This window comes from Protopterus annectens, chromosome 8.part1, assembly GCF_019279795.1.
Source record: "Protopterus annectens isolate FY-2018-M chromosome 8.part1, PAN1.0, whole genome shotgun sequence".
NCBI lineage: Eukaryota > Metazoa > Chordata > Ceratodontiformes > Protopteridae > Protopterus > Protopterus annectens.
The window spans coordinates 503,187,837-503,199,579 of NC_056742.1; positions in this window are offsets into that span (position 1 = coordinate 503,187,837).

Here is an 11,743-nt window from a genome sequence, read left to right on the forward strand (position 1 = left end):
GATTATATCCCACAAGAATTTGCCAGAAAGCAACAACTTTTCTAAGAAATAGATCAATCTTCCTTTCAACTGTTTTGCTCAAGAGTTTTTGACAAAGCTAAAACAATGGGGGGGGGGCAAAAAGGGAAAATTTTAATATTACTTTCTTTTACATACTTGTTAATCAGGTAAACCCTTTGGAAAAAGTGCCATTTTCAGAGGTGACCAAAGAGCAAAAGAGAACTGTCTGAATGACTTTCTCAAAGTCACACAGTGGGTAAATGTAGGTGGAAGAATTTAAACTCCTGCTTTTGACAACAGGAAGCAGTTTAACAGCTCAGACCTGTAAAAGCCATGCAACTCTGATTCACTTAAAAAGTTAACAGAATAAAGGGTGTTGCATGGATATGGATTTGCTGGCTAATAAGAAATATGAAACTCTAATAACAGGCATTATGGGACTGGCTGTTATCATCAATGATTTACCTGAAATATATGGTTACATGGCCCTGTGTCATCTGGTGTAGTGTCACCCCTGTAGAGAATGCATCTCTCTAACTGAAATTCACTGCATGAAGGACAGAAGAGAATCTGCAACAAACAGTAACACCTAATATGGCAAAGAGACATTGGATCCTAAAGAACCTTCCTGTTGTATTTACACAGGGATTTAGAAATGCAGACTTGCTCCTAGAAACTAGAGGAATTACTGCTGAATGGCTATTTACAGGAAGAAAAACATGTAGCCATGCATCCAAAATTTCTGGAAAGTTCTGATACCCTTGATGAGTCTAAGCATGGCCCTGGGAGGTGAAAGATTTACAGTTTGCCTGTGTCCATTAGATACATAGGTGCCAAACTGGGAATTAATTTCCTGTCTCTATCTAATTGTTCAAGCTACACTTGAATTGGGTTAGGGCGGAAATCTGCTTCACATGGATGGGGAGCCTGTTCCATAGATGGGGTAGTGTCTGAGATACATACCTATCTCTCCAGCAGGTCCAATTTGTATCACAGACAAGGTTTAAGTCTTTACAATGGGTAATGTTGGTGCTCTTTGTTTTGTGGATATGCAGGAGGTCCATCAGGGTGAGATCTGACAACACCTTGTATGCCAGGCATAGGTCTCCCCTCAACAGCCTGTAGAAGCAAAATACAGGAATAGGGCCCTGAGATGGTCTGTACAGGACATGTTACTTATGCCCTGTATTCATTTACTGAGTAACCACTATGGACATTCCAGTTGTTGCATACGCCTGATTAGATACATACTGAAGGGGGCACTGTACTCATTGATAGACCTGATGAATGCTGAATACAGTGAAATAAGGACTTCCTTTGACCTGGATACCATGCCTTTGTTTGTAAGTGGTACAATACAGAATGATTTCCTCATTCTAGACATGTGATGGTCAAAGGCTAGATTACTGTCTATGCGTGTCCTCAAGTCCCTGACTACTGTGTCAGCTCTTAGGGATATGTTGTCAATATGATAGTTACCAGGGGTGGATGACTTCCTGAAGGATACTATTGTGCATTTCTTGGCATATAGTTTTAGTCCATGGCTCTGACACCAATTATTTGTCTATGTCAGCCTTTCTTGGAGAATATTTGTGCATTTGTACTCATGGGGGATTCTATGACTGCTCCTAATTTACAATCATCCGCAGATTTAGTCAGCCAGAGGCCATTGACATTGGCCTTGACTTCAAAGAAGTCAATTCCAAACAGATGTGGTCCCAGGACCGAACCTTTAGGGACTCCACTTGTGACTTGCCCTTTTGTAGAGGTGGACTCCTCAATTCTAACTTCCTGGATCCTGTCTGTGAGTCATCTGGCTGTACACTGAGTGACACAAAAGTTTCTACCTAACCTCCTGAGTTTGTCAATAATGCCCGAGTGGGATATTGAGTCAAATGTCTTAGTCATGTCAAAGGTAGGCAGTGCGTGCCATTTTGCCCTCATCTTCTGCTTTGGTGACCTTCTCAAAGAAGCCTACCAGGTTGAGTAGGTGTGACTTGCTCTTGGCAAAATGAAATTGGGTTGGGTCCAGTGTTTGGTGGTTTCCTATGTCTTATTAATCCTTTCCATGATACTTTTTTCCATGGCTTTGCATATGAGATAAGTGAGACTCATGGGTCTGTAGTTTCCAGGGTCTGTAAATGGCCCACCTTTGTGCAGGGGGATGACTGCTGCTATTCTCCATTCATGAGGTATGAAGCCTGTTTGGGGGGGTACAGTTAATTAACACTTCCAGAGGGCCTGACATGTCATGTTTCATGCTATTTAGAAAGCATCCTGGGATATTATCTGGGCCCACTGATGCAGTGTTCTTGGCCTTAGAAAGAGCATTAAGGATCTGTTCCCTAGAGATAGCAGGGGAAGTTATATTTGATAGTCTTTCCTGAGAGAAGATTGAGGGGAGAGAGGGGTATAGTTGGAGATTAATTTGTCATCTAGTATGTTTACTATATCTTCTGGCTTAGTATAGGTGCTGCATTAATAATGAGCTCTGAACACAATTGTATATTGCCTTTGAAATTGTGGACATGCCTAAAGAATGTCTTGTTGCTGTTGTTGTTGGCCTGGGAGGCCAAACTTACCTCTAATATAGCATTGGTAGACTTTGTCTTCTGAGTTGTTTGTTTAGTTTGGTGAGAGTGTTTTATCCTGTTGGGTGCTGCGCATTCTAATGTTTGCTATGATCTTTTTCTTCTGTTATACAGACTATTGATGTAATTCTACCAGGGTGGCTTGTTTTCTGAGTTTGTGCTGTACTTCTTCCTGGTAGGGGCAGCTGTCTCTATGCAGCTACTAACATTTATTTTATTTATTTTATTTTACATTTGTTAACCGGGGGTGTCTGACTGAGCCGAAAAGGCCCTTTTTCAGCAGAGGCCCGGGGAGAAAAGCTCCACAAAGAAAAATTACAGACACATTTAGTTATTTAGACATAATCAGTATACACACAAATTACAAGAGACATGTTTTTACAGTGGTATGCGGCACAAACAGTTACAGTGGGGAGAACAATCAAAAAAATATTAACATGCTTGTATAGTTTTCTGTGAGCAGTTCTGCATAGGCATCAGTGCTCTAAGGGTTTATGGGGACTTGACATTTTTCCAGGTTATAACTTACCTGTAGGAAGTTTGCCTTAAAGCAGTTCTTGGATATTCCAGGGTTAGCTGGGGTTCCATGTTTTGCATTTTGTGGTGTGACCTTATCATTGAAGACATTACACTAGGGGGGATGTGTGGCACTTTATCATATTATTGAGGACTAGATCCAGTATGTTTGCACCCCTGGTTGGTGTATTGACAACCTAGTCCAAGGATTTTGTGTTTAAAAAATCCAGGAATCTCTGTGCCGTGCCTGTATGTTTAGTGTCGTATATGATTCCCAAATTAATATTAGTGTAATTACAGTCACCCTTGAATATGGTATTGTGTTGGATGTTGAGTCTTTCCATTAAGTTTAAATACATGTTATGGGTATCTTGGGTCATACAGGGGGACCTATACCTTGCAATGGAGTGGTATTGGATTTTGCCTGTGGTGATTTGAGTGTGGAGAAGCTCAAGTGCATTGTCCTGTTTGACCAGCCTTCATATATCTTTATTTTTGATGTAAATTGAGACACCTCCACCTTTAGCTCCTGTCTCTGTAGCAGCTGGTCACAAATTCCAGCTAGTTAAAGGATATGTTTTGCAGCCAAGCATGTACTTGGTCAGATTTATTGTTGATACTGCCTATATTAAATATTCCATAATTCAATATAGAGTTATTAATTATGTTTATAACATATGTCTGTTGGATTGAGGTGACAGGTCTCTGGGTAATTTCAAAGTCACTTATTAATAACAGCAAAATTATAGGAACATTAATTCTCGGTGATAAGTTTAAAAATATAATTTTTTATATTAAACATACAAGTTTATTCTTTTTATGACTTTTTTAATCGTTTGAGTTGTGTGTACAAAAATGTGCCATAATTTTAGCATTAGCCACATGTTGTCATAAAAAGAACAATGCTCACTTTTTGAAAAGATCTAAAATAGATAATGAAATGAAAATAGCCTACCTCAATGGAATGAAGTCATATCTTCTAAGAAAGAACAGAGTGGCACCCCTCTCCATTTTAGAAAGATTTACACAAATGCTGCTAAGAACTATTTTCATAAGTAAAGTTCCATGTTTTCATAAGACTAAAGGCTGTAATGATTCTATTTTAATAACTCATATCACAGTGAAAAATTGATAAAATGGAAAACTTAGTTGACAGATTGAGACACCTTACTCAGAATTTTTAAGAAATAGGAGACAGTACAATTTTAAAATTGCTGAGCTCTACAATAAGCGATTCTCAGGCTTACACTGAGCTACTAGCGTAGCTAAAGTAAAATGCCCTGCAATATTGGCTGATTGCAATAATGCAGTGTAAGCAGGCATCACCTTGCACTGATTACTAGCACCGTAGCTAAAGTAAAATGTACTGTGGTAATGACTGATTGCAATAATGCTGTGTAAGTAGGCATCACCTTGCTCTGAATACTAGCAGCGTAGCTAAAGTAAAATATACTGCAGTAGTAGCTGATTGCAATTATGCAGTGTAAGCAGGCATCACCTTGCACTGAATACTAGCACCATAGCTAAGGTAAAATGTCCTGTGATAGTGGCTGATTGCAATACTACAGTGTAAGCAAGCATCACTTATTTTCAAAAAAAGTTACTGCAGACTGTCTAGATCTTTAAATTTTGAAGCAACACAAATCATAATGCATTAAACAGTTTAATAATACTTTCAGTCACAGACTTTCTGAAGCATCAGTCAGAGTTTGTACACCAATATCATACCTCAGTCTGCACAAATGCATCAAGCTTTATGTGTGCTTTTTAATTGTAATTGGTATCAACCCCTCTTTCCCAGATTTGTACATGGGGTTGGGGGACCTATTCATCTTTGAAATTCAACCTATTTAAAGAAAGTCATCACTGCAGAATGCAATCCTCTATGCAGAATACATATCTATAATTATTTTCATTGCTTTTTCTATTTAATTACATGTTATGGATAACAATGTATCATCATATAGTTAAGAATAAGCTGTGTTTCCCTTGAAACCAAAGATATAAATAAGAGAAAGAGCTTGGCCTGTATATAAATTTGCAAGACACATTTGTAATGACCATCTTCAAATCAGATAAAGTCTAGCATTCAGAAAACTAGTTCCCAAGAAGTTAAGATAGGGGAATCTACCTCAACAAAAAGGCCAGTCACTAATAAAGTCACCCAAGGCTCAGTGCTGGGGCTATTCCTTTTTGGCATCTAATTCTCTAAAGTCAAGGCCAATGTCAAGGACCTCTGGCTATCCAGGTTTACAGAAAACTGCAAATTGGGTGCAGTCATAGCATCTACCTAAAGACTGGGCAGGAGCCACGGTCTAAAACTTAATGCCAAGAAATTAATAATAGTATCCTTTGAGAAGACTGCTATCTCTGGAATCTGCCACATTAATAATACACACCTAAGAATAAACCCACTTGTCAGGTATTTGGGAATACATGCAGACAATAACCTGACCTTTGAACATCATGTGAGTATGATAGCAAGGAAATCATGTGAGTATGATAGCAAGGAAATCATGTGAGGATGATAGTAAGGAAATCATGTGAGTATGATAGCAAGAAAATCATATGAGTATGATAGCAAGGAAATCCTGTGAGTATGATAGCAAGGAAATCATGTGAGCATAATAGCGAGAAAATCATATGAGTATGATAGCAAGGAAATCATGTGAGTATGATAGCAAGGAAATCCTGTGAGTATGATAGCAAGGAAATCATGTGAGTATGATAGCAAGGAAATTGTGTGAGTATGATAGCAAGGAAATTGTGTGAGTATGATAGCAAGGAAATCGTGTGAGTATGACAGCAAGGAAATCATGTGAGTATGATAGCAAGGAAATCGTGTGAGTATGACATAAAGGAAATCACGTGAGTATGTTAGCAAGGAAATCATGTGAGTGTGATAGCAAGGAAATCATGTGAGTATGATAGCAAGGGAATCATGTGAGTATGATAGCAAGGAAATCATTCTGTTTTACTCAACTTATAATCAAGGGTATAGCATCTAGATCCAATGATGTCATAGTTTCACTGTACTTGGCCCATATCAGAAGAATCATAGGTTCACAGGTTCATAGGTAGGTACTAGGCTATTGGCACTAAGGCCTATACAAGCCTAGCCTAAAAGGTACCATGGCTTTCGCCACCCAAGAAAATTATTTTCCTGTGCCCCTGTCAAGCTGAACCACAGAAGTGATCCCTGGGGTGAATTTCTTATTACCCATCCAATCATCAAGATTTTTCTTGAAGAGTGCTAATGAGGAGCTTTGTTTGATATAGATAGGTAGTTTGTTCCAGAGTATGGGAAGTATCTGGGACAGGAATCTATCCCTCCAGCATGTTCTGTTTATTGTGGTGACAAGGTTTAGGTCCCTAGATCATGTATCTTGGAGGGATTGGGATTTCTTTAAGTGGAGCATGTCCAACAGCTCTGGGTTTGACATAGCTTTGTATGTTAGGCAAAGATCGCCTCTGAGTAGAGGATATGAAATGGAGTAAAGCTGCAGTTTTTTGAGTCAGTCTGCGTAGGGCATCTTTTTGAGGCCAGTAATCCTCTTTATGAAGTATTTCTGTGGCCTTTCCAGTTGTTGTAGAGGTCTTGTGGGGAACATACCAAAAAGGGCGCTGTACTCTATAATAGATCTATTGAGTGATGAGTAGAGGGGAACAATGACCTCTTTTTTCTGGATGAGAAACCTTTTGAGATGAGGTGTGCCACGTAGAGAACAACACCCCCTTTTGTATGCACCTGACCAGGTACATACTACAACTGGAGTAGCAGCAGGGGTAATTCACAAAAAGAATAAAGGGAGTAAACAGCAAGTCCTACACAGCCACCTCAAAGTCCTATCCCTTTACTCAGTCTCCTATAGACTGCTGAGAAGTGATGGATGCCCGGCCTAAAAATATCCTCTGATCTTACTGTGATGGCTCTATTGCATATACACAAACCAAATGGCATCAGAGGTACCCTTTCTAGGGACCTAACCCTAATATGCAACATAAATAGGGCACATTAATGGGGGAGCTATGGCCCTCATTGACTTCACGTTCTCTGGAATATGGAATAGACTTCCATCCATAAGAAGCAAAGCTCTTCCATAAGCCAATTCAAGTGTAACTTGGATCAGTGGATTAGGAAATTAGAAAGTGATCCCAAGACTGGCCCATATGTCACTGGTAGACAGATGCAGCCTCTAAGTGCTTGACCACCTATGCCCTAGCCTATTTGAGTACCCATCTCCAAGACTATATATGCCCCTTAAAATAACCGAAGGGTAGCAAAATTTGTTAGACACATTTGGGAATCATGGCTAAGCTTAAAAGGCCACGTGAGGTTGTTAGTCTAGTAATTACATATGAACTTATTTCCAGTGAAGGATTACCAATTTACTGCACCATTGCAGCAGACATTTTTTGATTGTAGCCTACAAAAGGGGCAGTGTAGTTGTGTAAGTAAACTTATGATAGCAGCAGATGTTCAACAACATCACTAGTGCAGCAGCCTAAGCTATGTGGGGTTACCCCGCCTGCACCAGCTAGTTTCCAAAAGCTGAGGGTACCTTACAGGTGCTCCTTCAGCAAGTTGGAGTGCAAGAAGCTTCAGAATTTTTTTCCAAGAAGTCAGTAAAAACTCTGAAAACATGTACTAGGAAACAAATCTTTATACATATACACAAATGAGTGGAAGAAACCACACCCTGGCAACATATCATAGGTTCATAGGTTCATACTAGGATATCTGCCCTGGGGCAATTATAAGCCTTGCCCGATTCTGTATGGCTTACGCCACCCCTTGATTTGAGTATACTGTGCTCTTTTTAAGGTTTAGTTTACTGTGTCTCTGTCTAATAGTGATACGGGAGTAATCCCTGGGAAAAACCTACGATCCCCCATCCACCTATCGAGATTCTTCTTGAAGAGATTCAGTGAGGTGCTCTGCCTCACATGAACTGGAATTCTATTCCAGAGCGAAGGGAGCCCCTGGGTTATGAACCTGTCCCTTCCAGCAAGTTCTATTTATTTCTGTGCTGAGGTTCAAGTCCCTCGAGCGTGTGGCTCTAAGGGATTTAGATTTACTGAGGTGGAGCATGTCCATTAATTCTGGATTTGACATAGCTTTGTATGTCAGGCATAGATCACCTCGAAGTAGGCAGTATGCAACTGAGTAGAGCTGGAGTTTTTTTAACCGAGCAGCATATAGCATCTGTTTGAAACCATTGATCCTCTTGGTGAGATACTTTTGGGGTCTTTCTAATTGCTGCAGGTGTCGGGTAAGGTACATCCCAAAAGGGGCATTGTATTCTATGATGGGCCTGATGAGGGATGAATAAAGGGGCACGATTACCTCTCTTGATCTAGATGTGAAACCCTTCGTGATGAGGTGGGCTATGTAGAAGGTCTTTCTAACCACTTTGGCAATGTGGTTTTCAAAGGAGAGATTGCTATCAACTTGGGTCCCCAGGTCCCTAATAACTTTCTCTGTACTTAATGGGTTTCCACCTATGTGGTAATTTGTGGGCACATTGTTTTTGCCAAAGGGTATGACTATACATTTTTGGCATTTAGCTTTAAACCATGGCGCTGGCACCAGTTATCTGTCTCTGTGAGACCTTTTGAAGGATGTTTGTGTCAGCTGGAGAGTTGATGATGGCGCCCAGTTTGCAGTCGTCTGCGAACTTGGTGAGCCATAGTCCTCCACATTTGCCTGTACTCGGAAAAGTATATACCGAACAAGAGTGGTCCCAGGACAGAACCCTGTGGGATGCCACTTGTGACCGGTTTCGAGTCTGACATGGCTCCAGCAACTCTCACTCTGTGGGTTCTGTCTTTGAGCCAGTTTGTGACCCATCTTGTGACATAGGGGTTTATATTTAAGCTGGATAGCTTATCTATGATGCCTGAGTGGGGTATTGTGTCAAATGCCTTTGCAAGGTCCAGATAGGCTGTGTGGACTACCTTCCCTTCATCTATGGCTTTGGTGACTGTTTCAAAGAAGTCAACCAGGTTCAAAAGGCAGGATCTGCCCTTGACAAAGCCAAACTGGGTAGGATCTGGTGTCTGTAGGTCCCCAATGTCTTTGTTTATGAGCTCCATGATGATCCTCTCCATAGCCTTGCAGACTAAGCTAGTCAGGCTTATGGGGCGATAGTTTCCAGGGTCCGTAGAGGCTCCACCTTTGTGGAGTGGGACCACTGTTGCTGTACGCCATTCTGTGGGCACATATCCTGTAGTGAGGCTGAGATTGTATAGCTGTTTTATTTGTTAGTTCCTCTTGGAGTTCATGTAGGATGCAACCTGGGACGCCATCTGGTCCCATGGAAGCAGTGTTTTTTGCTTTGGAGAGGGCAGCCTTCACCTGAGCATCAGAGATGTTTGGGAGGCAGCCCTCTGCCGGGATAGATACTTGCTCTTTTGGGGGGGAGGGGGTGGTGAAGTTTGCACTGAACCTGTCTGCCAGGATATTGGCGATGTCTGTGGGTTCAGTGTATTTTTTGTCATTTAGAATCAACTCAGAACAATTCTGGGAGTTGCATGCCAGGTTCCTAACATAACTGAAAAAAGCCTTATGATTGTCTTTGGTGTCCTGTGCAATTTTTCTCTTGAAGCTGGCCTTGGAGGATTTTATGAGGGATCGTAATTTTTTGCTAGTACTGATCAGAGATACCTTCCCTATTAGGGATTTTGCTCTATCATGTAGTATCTTCCTCCTTCTGTTGTACAGTTTATTTATGGCAGGGGTCCACCAGACTGGACGCCTGCCTTTGGATGATTGGGTCTTGGTTTTGTTTGGGATAGCATGATCCATGCATTCCTGGAGATGTCCGTATAATGCATTTATATATATGCAGTTTGGGCCGCAGTTTCCACTGGCCCTGGGGCCTTGAAGGGTTCCACTTCGGTTTTGAGAAGTGAGAAGTTCACTTTTGAGAAGTTTTTCACTGTGGTTTACTGGGCTGGGGGTGGGGTCAGGTTGTGGACATCCAGTGAAATTAATTTATGGTCTGATCTTACCAATGAGGGATATACTTCTGGTGTGGAGCATAGAGTCCCCATGTTGGTAATGATCAGGTCTAGTATGTTGTCCCCTCTTGTGGGAGTGGTGACTAGTTGTTCCATAGCATTTGAGTTTATAATTTCCAGGAACCTTTGGGCTAAGCTGCTGGGGCTTGAGTAGTGCTCCCAGTCAATGTTTGAGTAGTTGAAGTTGCCCAATATAATGGTGTTCGGAGAGATCTTCATGTTCTCCAATGTTTTCAGGAAAGCCGAGTGGGATTCCTGACTTTGAGAGGGTGGTCTGTAGGATGCTATAAACTGAAAAGCAGTCTTGCCCACTGTTAGTTGCACATGGATGGTCTCCGATGCCCGTGCAATGCCACTAACCTGGAGTTGTGGATATCCTTGATAAATATGGAAACTCCCCCTCCTTTTGTGGTTCGGTCTGGGTTTTGGGGCCGAAAAGCATGATATGAGGTATAGCCTGGTAGTGCTGGGGTGCTCTCTGGAGCCTTGAACCAGGTTTCTGTCACTGCACAGATATCGATTTTCTCCATACTGAGGAGAGCTTCGAGTGCATGCATCTTGAGGTTAAGACTTCTGGCATTAAGCAGCATTACCCTTAGTTTCTTGTTCCTTGTGCTGTCTATGGGGGTGGGTTTGACTTTTGAGCCTTGCCTAAAAAAGGCACTATGGGGGTGGCAAGAGCCTTTGCCAATATCCAAAAGCCCAGTGGTGACAGGTGCAAGCCATCCATAGCGAAGCAACGTGGCTTGTCGAGCATGTCATCCCAGGCTGACAGACACTGGATCCCCTTTGAATGACACCAAAATTTTAGCCAATTGTTAAAATCGATCATTTTGTCTTTGTACTGTGGCATTATTCTAGGTGAGGGTAAGATGCTGCTCAAGGTCAGGGTCATACCAGCCTGGGCTACATGATCAGAGAGCTCCTCTATGTCTCTTTTCATATAATCCAGGGAGGTACGTCTCAGGTCATTCACACCAGCATGTACAATGACTGAGTCATATTTGTATTTGCTCTGGAGTGACCTGAGTGCTTGCGTTATGTGACGGATCCTAGCACCTGACAGGCAGCTCACCGTGACCTTCTCTTTATTCAGCCTGTTGAGCGGGACGTCAGTGTGTCTGACAATAGAGTCACCTATTACAAGAGTATCAGGTGTGTTATTCAGCCTTAAGGGCTGTGGCTGCTTGGCCCACTGACTTTGTGGGCTATGTGTTGTGCGTTTTTTTTTTTTGAGGTAGCGTTTGCTTGGATGTCTGCTTTGGAGGTCTCTGTTGCTTAGGTAGATTTTTATTTAGAGCCTCCGAGTATGTTTTTGTGTATTTATGTGTTTGGTTCGCTGATGTGGTGGGACTATGTGATACTGGAATTGTGTTGTGTGAGGTTACCTTCTCCTCCTGACTTGTTACACCAGTTTTGAGATGAGAGAGCTCAGCCTCCAGTTTGGCTAATAGTTGCATCTCTCACATATATTTGAACCTGTTTGGAGGAGGAAAGGGTTGTCCGTGTACATGAGACAGTTGTAACATTGCCTCAAAATTCCCAGATTCACCAGCTGGACTGGAGAGGAAACCATTGACTGACCTTTGGACATGCTAGAGTAATATAGGGAA